The sequence below is a fragment of the Triturus cristatus genome, chromosome 9 (assembly GCF_964204655.1).
Source record: "Triturus cristatus chromosome 9, aTriCri1.1, whole genome shotgun sequence".
Lineage (NCBI taxonomy): Eukaryota > Metazoa > Chordata > Amphibia > Caudata > Salamandridae > Triturus > Triturus cristatus.
The window spans coordinates 210827350-210840262 of record NC_140592.1 but is presented as its reverse complement, the minus strand read 5'-3'; the positions used below and the strand labels follow the sequence as shown (position 1 = coordinate 210840262).

The window sequence follows — 12913 nt, the reverse complement described above, 5'->3', positions numbered from 1 at the left end:
CACCCAGACGAAATGGTTGTTACCCTGGTGTTTTCGGTAATTCCATGTTACTTTTGCTAAGGAAAACAACTGAAATGATGCTATTACTGCGTTAATATGCGCTATTGCACCATTCATGGTAAAAATTTACAGCAAAAGCACAAGTACTTTTTTGGCACTATTTTCACACAAAATGCACCTTTGAATAACACAAGGACACACTTTACGCTAAAATACAGTGATAAATGCCATTTTTGCAATTTTGACGAATAATTTGGTATAATTATGAAAAAATATATTATGCACATTTCTCACACCCCTATTTGACAAGCAACCATCAGCTCACAAGGCTCAGTTGTGCAGAACCCTGAGTACTAGCTGATGGAATCTACTGCTCTCTTCCCAAGCTATGGGAAGACCCACCTTTAATAAAGAGCCGTCTTTCACTTCCCCCTACATGTAGGTGGTGCCATGTGGGTACCGCATGGTGTTTTTGTTTGCTTTGTGGATGTTGTCCTCTTCAAGAACAAGGCATATAAAGTGCAATATGGAGGTTCACATAACTCAACATTCCCAAGTCTTTATGATAAAGAGTACCCTTGTGCCCCAGGGATTGTTTAGGGATTCCAAATTCAGCTGTCAGGCAGGAGCACTGCAGGATGGGAAAGAATTCGCCAAACTACTTATTTTGCCGTGCCTATTAACAAGGTAAAACTTCTTGGCATGTGGGGATCATCCAGTCCCCCATTTGTTGTCTCCCACATTTGTTCTCTCAATTGGAAGTTCTCTGGAAATCATAGAAACGTTGTGCATGAAGTCTTTACTGGAATAAACATCGCTGTGGTCAGTTTGTGCCCCCTCCGATTACCCCATTATCAAGAATGACCTGGAGCTGCCTGATCTGGTTGACTAGTGTTGGACTTGGGGGTCTCTAGTTGGCACAGGTATGCACTTGTGACAAATAGGGACTTCCTCCTCTAGTCAGGGTAAAGGGGTACACTCCTAAAATAACCCCTGCTCACCCCCTTGGTAGCTTGGCACGAGCAGACAGGCTTATCTCAGAGGCAGTGTGTAAAGCATTTGTGAACACATACAGTAACCAAGTGACAACACTACAAACGGACACCACACAGGCTTTATATCAAAAATAAGTATTCTTTATATAGATTTACCACAAGACCATTAAACGACAAAAACACACAATACTGTTACTTTAGATGGTAGAAGTTTGCTTAGTTCTCTTAAGTTCTTAAATGCGACACTTTAAGTCACTGTACCTTTTAGATGCGACACGCAGGGCAACAAAAGTGTTGCAACGATGTTGATGCGATGAAGTTTTTGGTGCAAAGAAATAAAGACGTGAAGATCTTCCAGATGCGGCACGCTTCTCCGATGTTGCGAGAAGACTCGACTCGATGCTTCAGCTGCAGCGGCGACACCCTTTATGCGATGCAACGACAGCGGCCTTGGAAGCGACACTCTTCTCCGACGTTTGCGAGACGCTTCCGCTCGATGCGATGTTGCAGCGGCAACACCCCTTTACGCGATGCAACAACAGCAGCTCCGACGGCGGCACGCTTCTCCGTGGATGCGAGGTGCTTTTCTTGATGCGGTGCAATGCGACAACTACGATGGCTGCGATGGCGACACGCTTCTTCCTCGATACGAGACTCTTCTCTTGATGCAGTGCAATGCATCAGCTACGATGGCTGCGATGGCGACACGCTTCTTCGGCGTTGCGAGACACTTCCTGGATGATGCGAGACGCTTCCACTCGATGCGATGCTGCAGCGGCGACACACTTTACGAGATGCGACGACAACAGCTCCGACGGAGGCACGCTTCTCCTTCTTGAGTCGCGCTTCCAGCTCCTTGTGACACGCAGTCCCTCAGAAGGCCCAACAACAGCAGCAGGCACTTCCAAAGAACTCTGGAGAGCTGGGGGGGGTGAAGTCTGTTGTTCCTGAGACTTCAGCAGGAGGCAAGCTCTTTTCCAAGCCCTTGGAGATCCTTCATAAGTTGAGCAAAAGTACACACAAAGTTCCTTTCTCCTCTCTTTGGCAGTAAGGCAACTACTGCAGGCCAATCCCCCAGGTTCAGGGATAGTTTCCTCCTCAGCTTCTTCTGGTTCCTCCCTCAGCAGAGGTTCTTCTTGTTTTCCCAAAGTGATCCATTTTCTTGGGATCAGGGTCCCAATATTTATACCCAGAAATCCTTTGTCCTCTGAAGGCAGAGGGGCCTTTGTCCAGTACAAACCAGTTCCTGAGCACTTTGTTTACCAGACTTCTCCTTTCCTTTCACAGTGCAGGGCAGAAACATTAGACGCCCCACAGGAGGTGAAGCCAGCATTGTGGAAGGCAAGTACAGCACTGGAGCACTTTGTTGATAGGATTCCTTCTCTTCATTCACTGTGCAGGGCAGAGACATCAGCCGCTCCCCAGGGGGTGGAGCCAGCATTGTGGAAGGCAGGCACAGTCCTATTCAGGTCCCAGGTGCAGCTCCTCCCACCCATCTGGATGTAGATCTCTCTATTCACCACTGGGACACCTCACCCTGTCTCCTGGAATTCCCCAGCCCTGTCACTCAAACTCTAGACAAATGAATACACACAGCCAAGCAGAGGCAGGTTTGAATGGTCAGACAAGAAAATGCCTACTTTCTAAAAGTGGCATTTTCAAACACAGAATGTTAAAACCAACTTTACTAAAAGATGTATTTTATCATCCTGAGTTCAGGCATACTAAATTCGAATTTCTACCATGTTCTCTGAGTCAGTTAGGATTAAAAGATGTAATAACCAAACTGCCCAGTCTGGCCTATGGAGAACAGGTAGCCTTGCAATAGTGAAAAACGAAAATGGCGGTAATTCACTATTAGAACATGCCACACACACACCGGGGCATGTCCTACCTTATCCTTACAATGCACCCTGCCCTTGGGCCTACCATAGGGGTGTCTGATACGAAGAAAAGGGAAGGTTTAGGGACTGGCAAGTGGGTGCACTTGCCCAGTCAGCATGACAGTACCAGACTGCACGCAGGCTCTGCAATGGCAGACCTTAGACACATGTTTACAGGCTGCTTCTGTGGGTGGCACAACCAATGCTGCAAGCCCACCAGCAGTATTTGGATTACAAGCCCTGGGCACTCCTGGTGCACTGTACTAGGGTCTGACAGGTAAACCAAACCAACCAATCATGGAATCACAAATCATACATTAATTTACAAAAGGGAGCACTTGCACTGTGGCACTGGACAGCAGTGGCACAGTGCCCTGAGCAACTAACACCAGCAAAAAATACATGAGGCACAGCGAAAAATGGAAGGGGGACTCACGCCAATGTGCCAGGTCTAACAACTAGACATGCGGATTCTGAGTACTGCTGACCCCTGATTGGACTGAATTTCCACCACTGCCCTTCTGAACTGGATAATTAATGCAGGTAAGGCTATGCTGCAATGCAATAGGTCTCGCATTAGTGAAGGTTTGAGCTACTGGCATTGTAAATGACACTGCCTTTCATTAATGTGTTTTGAAAACCTGCAAGCGGTGCGTAAACACGCTCTTTGTACTTATAGTTGTTGCTTACAAGAAGCAAGGCTGACAGTAACTGCATCTCTTTTATTGCCATCCTTGCTTCTCGTAATCCATTTACAATGGCAATGGCTCAAACTCTCGCAAACGGAAGACCTATTGCAATGCAAATGCTTGTTGTTTTTATATATTCAGTTGACTAATGGAGCCACTTTTGTTTCGGTGCTCCTGCTTACTTTCTGCTCCACTCACACCCTGCTAAAAGGACAAATGGGGCGAGTGCTGAATGTCAGGCCAGGTCAGGATGTCGAGGGAAAATTACCCTTCTTGGGCACTTTAATGTACCCTGCACCGCACTGAGGAAACACACTGCGAGGCAGTTAGGACCTGGTTGTACTGCTATAGAAGGGTAAGTACAGCACCATTATTACCCCTCCATACAATGTGTAGTCTGTACCTTGTTTCACAGATGAACACCTTGATTAAGACCACAAACTATTCTGCTGTGTATAATTGTCCCTGCTTAATGGATGAAGTTCACACTTTCCATAGGGTATTGTCAATGGTATTTATAGGAATTCCCCCTCAAAACAAAGCTCCTCCTCGTAGATATTTTTAAAAAGCCCCAAGTCACTACGACAGAATAGCAAAATTAATCTTTCCTTCGTGAATGGTTCTTTACTGGCTCCCTATCTAGCTACTGATTAAACTGAAGACCATACTACGGCACTAAAATCAAGCAATGCAGCGACATTTCATCATTGATGTGTATTTGCAGCACTTATCAAATAACTGAGACCACTGTAATTATGTGGCAGGGAAGCACCAAGTTATGTGGCACCGAAGCACCACATTATGCAGCAGGGAAAAGACAAACTATGTGACATACATAATGCAGCACAATTGTTGTAGTATTAATTCATTCTTTTGTCATTTTTACACGCGGTAACACTGCCTGGGCAATGATTTCAGCTTATTAGTATTGGTTTAGTACCTAAATACTGATATGAGCAAACGAAAGAAGAAGAGTTAACTGCTATGAAGGGCATTTCACTGCGTGCGAACACCATGCTGCATTTTAAAAAACTTTTGATCTGTTCAAGCTAGAAACAACATTTTAAATGTTAAAATCTACCATGTATGCAGCAGATGATGGACTAGGTGGCAAATGAGAAAAATCAATCATTATGTGAAAAAAAGCTATGGGCGGAGAATCGCATAATTCCAGGGGCCAGCAGATAATCCAAAATCTGGTGTAAAATAAATAAAATAAAAAATATATCTGTTTATGGATTAAACTGGTCCGAGGTTACTTAAAAATGCCAAAGTGATGCAGAGCAGTGACATGACATCTGCAAAGAAGAAGATGTCACCTTCCAGATGCCAATTAGTTTACATGGGTATTAAACTGGTTCTAATAAGGTTTAATTTTTGCCCAGACAGTATTAAGAGTGTTTAAATAACGAAATATGGAGACAATACGGCCACAGAATATGCTTCACTATGCTGCATACAATGCATAATTTGCTGCATGATTCCAGCGCCTATGACTAAATTCAGTGCACGCAGCCCTAAAGGCATGGCAACTCGACTGGCTCCAACTGGCTAAGTCACATCAGCGAGGCAGATGCCCAAAACTGGCTACCAAAATAATTACTCCATTAACTAGGCATAACTCAAAATCAGCAACACTCGTGTTTAATGCGCCCATCTATGGACCTTCTATAATATTCCCATTAGTCATGAAAAAAATCTCAGAGAATTCTACAAAGTTTTAAAGGATAAAGGTCTGTCAGTGGTCTACAGTTTGTACCACTGTTCATCTACTCTAATGCTTCTATTTATTTCACCCAATCGATGGTTGTTTGCAGCTGATGGCTCTCTGCTGTACAGTATTCAGTTATCTACTCCGCCTCCCAAAACCTCCCCACCCCCAAGAAAATTCACCAAAATACCCAAGTGGCAGTAACAAGTGCTATACCAAAGAAAAAATGGTGCATTACATAATAATGGACCGTGCATTTTCCTAACAAGGTAGATATCCTGTCATGGCAATTGGAAAAAAAATAAGCAGAATTGGGTATTTTGTCCATTTAAAACAAGAGACTGAGGCATTAAATCTAAATAGACAATATCATTAAACGGTATTCCAGAAGGATCTAAAAGACTCCTAAAATAGGCAAAACAATAAAATATCGCTTTGCGGCATCCTGCATATTGAAATCTAAAGGATGGACAGATAGCAAGTATATGGCCCTGAAAAAATACCAACTCTTAAGGCCTCCTCTGCTAAACTCTTCTTGGGAGGGAGGCAGTCAATAGTAATAGGAAATGCTGCTTGTTTACCCAGTGATCTAACAAGGTGCATGAGAAAAACAAAGTTGGTGCAAGAACAGATGGATAAAAGGGGGTAGATAGAGAAAAGAATCTGTGAGATGGTTGTGACTTAGACAAACGCTAGCAGCACCAGCTGGACTAGTAGATCGCAAAAATAGGACATTAGCCGTGTAGGCGGCAGGTTGGGAAGGAAGGTATACCAATAAAAGATTTCTATTCGTTTGTTACTTCTTAAGCGATACTAGACCCCTGTTCTTTAACATGTCATAAGGAGTAACAATCTTCGCCCACTGGTCAGAGACCCCGCATAAATCCAAACTTTAGCCTAACATTTTAAACCTGGTCCCTAGGCATCAGATCTTAGGTGCACATGGATCACGGGCACCAGCAGACAGCAGGAAAGATGCACAGTGAACGACTTGCACTCACCTTCCTTGCCATCATACATGTAGGCGGTGTGAGGGGCCCGGAGGCTGAGATGTGGTGAAGAGTTTTATTGTGGCAGAAAGCTATCTGCGCGCTGCTTAGTAGGCAGCCACCACTGCCACCCGGATAAACAAGAAGATATAGGCACGCACGCAACGTGCATGTCCCTGCTCGCTTCTGCGGCAATACTCCATGAGAGTATACCTGCGAGAAAAGGTGGGACATGCACCCACCAGTAGCCCTTTGCAGGCTACGGTTACTAAAGGACACACAAACAAGCAAAGCCAAAGTGTGGGAGGAGTCAGGTGCCACAAACTACAGACAACAGATCGCCTAACAGAGCAACCACTGTTTAGGCTTGACCTAAAAATGACTGAACAGGAATAGTACTCTGGAAGTTGGTATTCACTCCTAAGGACAGATATAAACCAAAGACACTGGATGAAATACTGCTGATGTGAACTGCTATAGAAGAAGAGGAATCATCGAGCCTGCAGTGCAGAGTACATATGTATGTATATGCCATTTCTATAGCACAATCCTTGCCAAAAAACAGCAAAGTACTGTACAGGGTCAAAGGCGAGTATAAAGACAATAAGGGATAGCAGAATCATATGGTGTGTGGACTGTTAATGCACTGTGATGCAGTGTTCTTTAAAGAGGTGCATCTTCAACTCTTCCCTAAATTGAAGCAATGTGGGGTGGCCTTGAAGGTGCAGAGTTGTTTATTCCGGCTCCTGTGTGCATAGATGGAAAAGGCTGCAGTCTTGTTTTTAACTTTTTACACTTCTTAGTCTGCAGTCTAATAGTGTGCTGGCTGCCAGTGTGCTGAGACCAACCAGAGATGGTGAGCTTGTTCACAAGATGTGCAGGGGTGCTGGCCATTTCCTGTATAGTTATGTCATCAAAAATTTACCTTCATGAATGAACTAGATTTGTGATAAATTAAAGAGGAACTTTGAATAAATGTTTTAGCACTTCCCTGATTACAATTGTTAAAATAAACGTAATCACAATTCATTTCTCCATAAAAAAAACCCTACGTTGCCAGTAAAGTAAGCTATTCACTGTTAGAGGTGGGTTAGCCAAAAAAATTAACAGGGAGAGCTGAACCCTGAAAATGTTTGGTATACATTGTACAAGAAAAATCACTTAAAACTATGATAAGGTCTGTCACTTCAAAGTTAAAAAAAACCCATGTATTTCTTTAACATACGGGAGAATTTAACCTTAGCCTGTCAGATTGCATCGAGAGCATAGATAGTTTTCAAATGTGAACTCAGAAACATTGAATACATAGCCCCTGCCCTAGCGACAATGCTATTACTGAAATAAAAGTCAAGTCTATTATCATGCGTGCCCTTTATGTGGCCGATATTCTTAATATAGTTGGAGCAATATTTTCATTGATTAAATGAAAAACAAGAGAAGTTTTTATACGAGGCACGTCCGCACCCTCACATATTTGATGGTACGCTGCTTTTATGTGATATGAAACAGAAAGATTGGAGGAATAAAATTGTCACCCAGGATCACAGAATAAAGCAGGGAAGCTGGGACTGATCTGTACTTTTGTAGATGTGTATTTCAGCCACTAGATGACCATTTCGACATCCTGTTTTAGACGAATATGTAGTTTGTAGGTCGAGCATTCGAGCACTCTTGTATATACTTTAGTATATACTTATTATATACTTATATGTGTATGTACTTTGTGGGCTCTGGAGATCAGCCCTAGGACTTGTCTGCTTCTGCTTAGGGACTTTGTTTTCTGTTCAACTGCCTCTATTTAACTGTCTTGATAGAAAACGGCCAGCAGAGGTCAGTAAAATACCAGAATCACTTTAGCATTCTCTAGATTCCAGTCCATAGAAATTGTCTTCCACAAGCACCCGAAGGCAATAATATTTTATTAAAATCTTGTTTTTTCAGTGATATGACCACCGAAGGCCCTGACTTTATATTAAAAACAGAGCTTTGGACTATACCATTTCCAGCTGAAATGCAATATATTCTCTCCATGTGTTCCCATACCTGGCGCATCACGTAGTTTGGTGCTTACTTTCCCTCCATGTTGAAGAACAGTAGATTTTTCAGCACCCAGGCTAATGTGCTGAATAGCTAAATACATATAAGTTCTCAAAGGTGAGACCGATTGCATTGCAAATGCTTGTTCATTCTAGGGATTGAGCTTAGAGTGTGGGTGGTTGAGAGATGCCACATGAAAACTTGGCTTGTTTTGCGCTTGAGGGTCCAAGAGGACCTCGAGCTGAGCCAGAGCTAGGTATCTGACTCGAGCCTGGCTCGAGCTTTCAGTGGCTCGTCCAACTCTATTCACTGTAAGTGAACCTTTTTAATACTTACCATGTTCCACTTTAATAACTTGTGCACCCTGCTACGGGCTACACGGAACACTTCTAGTGGCTTATTTAATGTTGAAAAGTAGGCTTTTCTACAAAGTAAAGCCATTCACTTTGACATTTGTACCTCTAGGGCTTGAAGCTGCACCCAGACAGACTATGATGGTGAATGTGAAGCCATGTTTTCCAGGCACACATGTGTATGCTGTAAATGTTAAATGCAACCCGTATGGGACATCTAACTTTCACGCCACAGATGCTCGTCCTGTACCAATTTAATGTGTTTAACTAGAAAGTTAAATAGGCCAATTGGGTGTAGCCTATTTTACGTCATTTATAGGGATGTAGGCTACATGCACTATGAGATTCAATACCACCAAAAACCAACCAGAAAGGGGCCTATTATCTGAATAAAGTACCAATTATAGACTATATTTGATGTAACTACATTATGCCGTTACCTACTGCAATGCAGAGCTAAAATCTGTTTCTGACTTTAAAAAGGGAATTCTACCTTTAGGATACTAAAAAAAATGTCCCTTCTGGGTTCATCTGCACAAAAACTGAAATGGAGCGAATCAGCTGATGCATAATGTACTTACCAACTTTTGCACAGATTCGTTCAAGGCACTAACATTATCAACAAAAAAAATTGAAAATTGTGATTCTGAGTGATGGTTGATGCTGAGAACCTATTACAGTGTACCTGAATAAAAATAAATTGATAGGTTGTGGGATGATCTAATATTATATGAAACATGTTAGTTGAGACTGCTCTCCCTACCATTGTGAGTCGTAAAAAAAAAAAAACAACTTCACACAATAAATTATTCTGCACACTCTTTTTCTTATTCTAGAACAAGTTTGAAAATGTTGCAGGAACAATTGCTCAGTTTTTTTATTAGACCCTCACACGCTCCCTTAGAGTAATGTTTCATCATCAGGTCTCATCCCGATGATTATCGGATGCGTTAAATAACTCAACCTTCATTCCACTTCAGCAGGTTAGTATTTATTCATTTTCCCTAATCTGATGTTTACTATTTTGTTTTCTTATGTTGCCTATTAAATATTTCTCCTTTTGTTTTTCTGAGTTTAACATTGTTTTGCTCCTTAATAGGATCTCTCCATGGAATAGCCAACTCTGCCACATCTGCCATACTTACCAGGGATTGAGCAAGATTTTTTGATTGAAACTGGGTTTCTGAAGGCATTGTATTATTAAATTGGTAGGCTACCTGATCCAAAATGAATAATCTAGAATTTCACCGCAATATGGAGGCAAATTAGAATGGAATTCTCTGTCATCCAGGTCTTTCTAACTCCGGCCCGTTTTGCCTCGAGCAGTTGGAGACCGACAGATTCTACGTCATTAAGGATTTCTGCATCTAATCTTGTCTGTAAAACTTCTGCTGTGTCATGTTAAGACTCCTAAACTGGATCCATTGGGTTTTAGGCAGCCTGTGGAAGGCACCACATTTACTCGTAAAACCTTCAATAATCTACTGGCAAATTGTGCAGACAGAGCTGTCTCCAAAGGGCCATTTTGGATACCAGGGTCCAGTGCTGAAGTTGGGAATAAGCATTACTCCGGGAACTCATAAAATAGGGGTCAAGGGTCAGCAACAAAAAGGGGTTGAAGTCACGAGAGATGGAGTCATGAAAAGCAGTCTGACAGTCAACGATTATGTTTTTTTACACTCTGCCACAAAGTACTCGGCAACAATGGAAAATGAGATTGTAAATCTGTTCAGGGTTAACTGGATGCAAAGGTTGAATTTTCAAATACCTTGTGGGGTCAAGACACCTGCTGCGGAGAACTTTGTGTTCCCAGTAAATCTCAAGGAAAAATAATGGTAAATAATCTAGGGTGGTTAATGTACTTGCTGGGGAGATATGTTTTCTCTAGTAACTCCGACTAGCATAGAAGGTTAATGTGTCTCCTGCAAAGCACATCGTGTAAGTTACAGATTTTTATTGTATGTAGACAGCTGTTTTTCACAGAGAGCCTTTTGTTGCAGTTCATAAATTCCAATCCATCTAACATAGCACTGTGAGCTATGAACCGACATCAAGTACCTGCATGCAAACTGCAAGGCGTTTATTTAGAACCTTATTGTTTCTTCTTAATATGTTGTTATTATAAGGCTGACAAAAAGGATTACTATGGAGAGTTCTTAAGTCTTATAGTTGGCAGCTGACCCATTGACTTTGTGCTGTATATTGAATTTTATTAAAGTCGCACTGAGATTGAGAGTAACTCTAAGGACAGGCTTAAACTGTGATTGCCAAGAAGCTATGTACCCCTCATGTGATATGTACCCCTTTTCTCATCAAGAGTTCTTATGATGCTGATTTAATTGTCTTTTTAAAATTTTGTATTGTGTATATATGCTCTTTTATGGTGTTTTTAACAACCGAATAAAGAACTATTGATTGATTGAAGTCTTATTAGTAAAAACAAACCCCCGTACTGTGTTACGTTTCAATTCCTGGCTTGGTGTTTCTCTCAGCCATGCACTCTAAACATATAATCCCTACCAGTGTGACACCCATACCTGGAAACACTCATTGTCTTAACGTAACATTCTGCACATTGATTTACACACTTGTATGATTTATTATCAGTATATAATGTGTGTGTGATGTAAAGCGCTCTGACACCCTCCATTGTGATTAGAAGCTATTTAAATTGTTATTCGTGTAAATACTCGTACAGACAGACAGATACATCTGACATTCTTACAGGTCGTGCATATCTCTTATATGCAGTTTTCCAAATCATAGTTTCTCCTAAGTACTTGTGAAGTGATGTACGGAAGTGGTGCACCTTCCATTGGCATCTAGGTTACGCTCCAGGTAGTTCCCAGGCAGGATCATACTCCAATAAAAGTAGGGCTTAGGGCCTTGTTTTGGGCCCAGGTGGAATCTATAATGAAAAAGCCCCCTTGCCACCTGCATATTGCTACTCTGAAACGAAAGCAGACAACGTGCAGACGCTGTTGAATATTGTTTCCTGTCAGCAAATACACCAGGACAAAAAGCTACATATTTCACTACGGCCAGACAGATCCCCAACAAAGCTCAACAATAACTGCGGGATCAGGGAGCTGTCTGGGTCTCCTTCACTCCACTGCTGGGGCTGAAATAGGCATATCTAATAGAGATCAAGTTCCTGTCAGATCCATATGAAATATCTGAACTCTTGGTATAACTATGGCTTGTTTGTATGGTGCGGAAAAACTTCATGATAGTTTACCCTGGATGACGTGCACCAATTACCGTACTGCTAATACTATGAGTACCACTACTACTAGTAATAATATTAATTCGATTTTTACATGTCACTTCATACCCCACTTCTGATATTTCAAAATGTTGTAGACACAGGCGTCACTATTATCCAAACTAATAGGAATCTTTTTAATAACCATACAAAGATGAAAGACTGAACTCGCCTTCACATGATCTTAATCTATAACCTGCAGATTACCTTTTCAAGTGCTAAATTTACTAAGCCAAAATGCCCATTCCATATCTAGTGAAAATACTAAAAAACATGTCTGCAAATCTAAAAATAAAACCTGTCTTTCTAAACAATGACTTATCAGAATGTGCACAAATTGTTTTGGAAAACATTGATTATTATCTAGAATAGTATTACATTTCAGTAAACCTGACTGTTATTCTTTGCACCAGCACTACCTGAATTTATTGAGTTTATTGAAGTTCATTTTGAACATCTTGAAGCCATTATGTTGGTCAATTCATTAAGGTATACCTAATGCTTTGGCATTTCCACATATACGGCATATATGTCTGCCTAAGCTTTTATAGTGCTTTCAAACTTCAGGTGCTTGTTTGTGGTCTGTTTATTATTTACCCCGAATAAGACCTGTGGGGACTCTCAAATGGCTCTGGTAGGACATGTCACTAGGTTGAAAGCCTGCTGTACATTTGTGTTGGTGTTTGCGCACTGCAAGTCAAAGGGTTGTGTTGACAGTCATCCTTAAGTGGTCAATAAAATGAGAACCAGTGAGAAGTTACTAACAAATATGACTCAAGCACTGTCAGACAATTACCTTCATAGTGTACATTGTAGACAAATTGAGTACTAACAAGGAATGTGAGCAAATCAGCTAGGGTGGAAATTAAATGATTTAAAAAACATTATCAAATGTATGGTGTTGGACTTGCCCATCTCTGCAGGGTCATCCCAAACCTTTTTGCCTTAACCCTCCTGTATTCTGAACTCGTGTCTGTTGGCATTTGAGGGC

General features: G+C 41.6%; 1 protein-coding gene across 5 annotated transcripts in view; it reads right to left on the bottom strand.

Annotated features, from left to right (window-relative positions):
• CFAP20DC (CFAP20 domain containing) overlaps positions 1-12913 on the bottom strand; it is a 1691586-nt gene that overhangs the window by 42506 nt on the left and 1636167 nt on the right. The gene's annotated exons all lie outside the window — the stretch shown is intronic.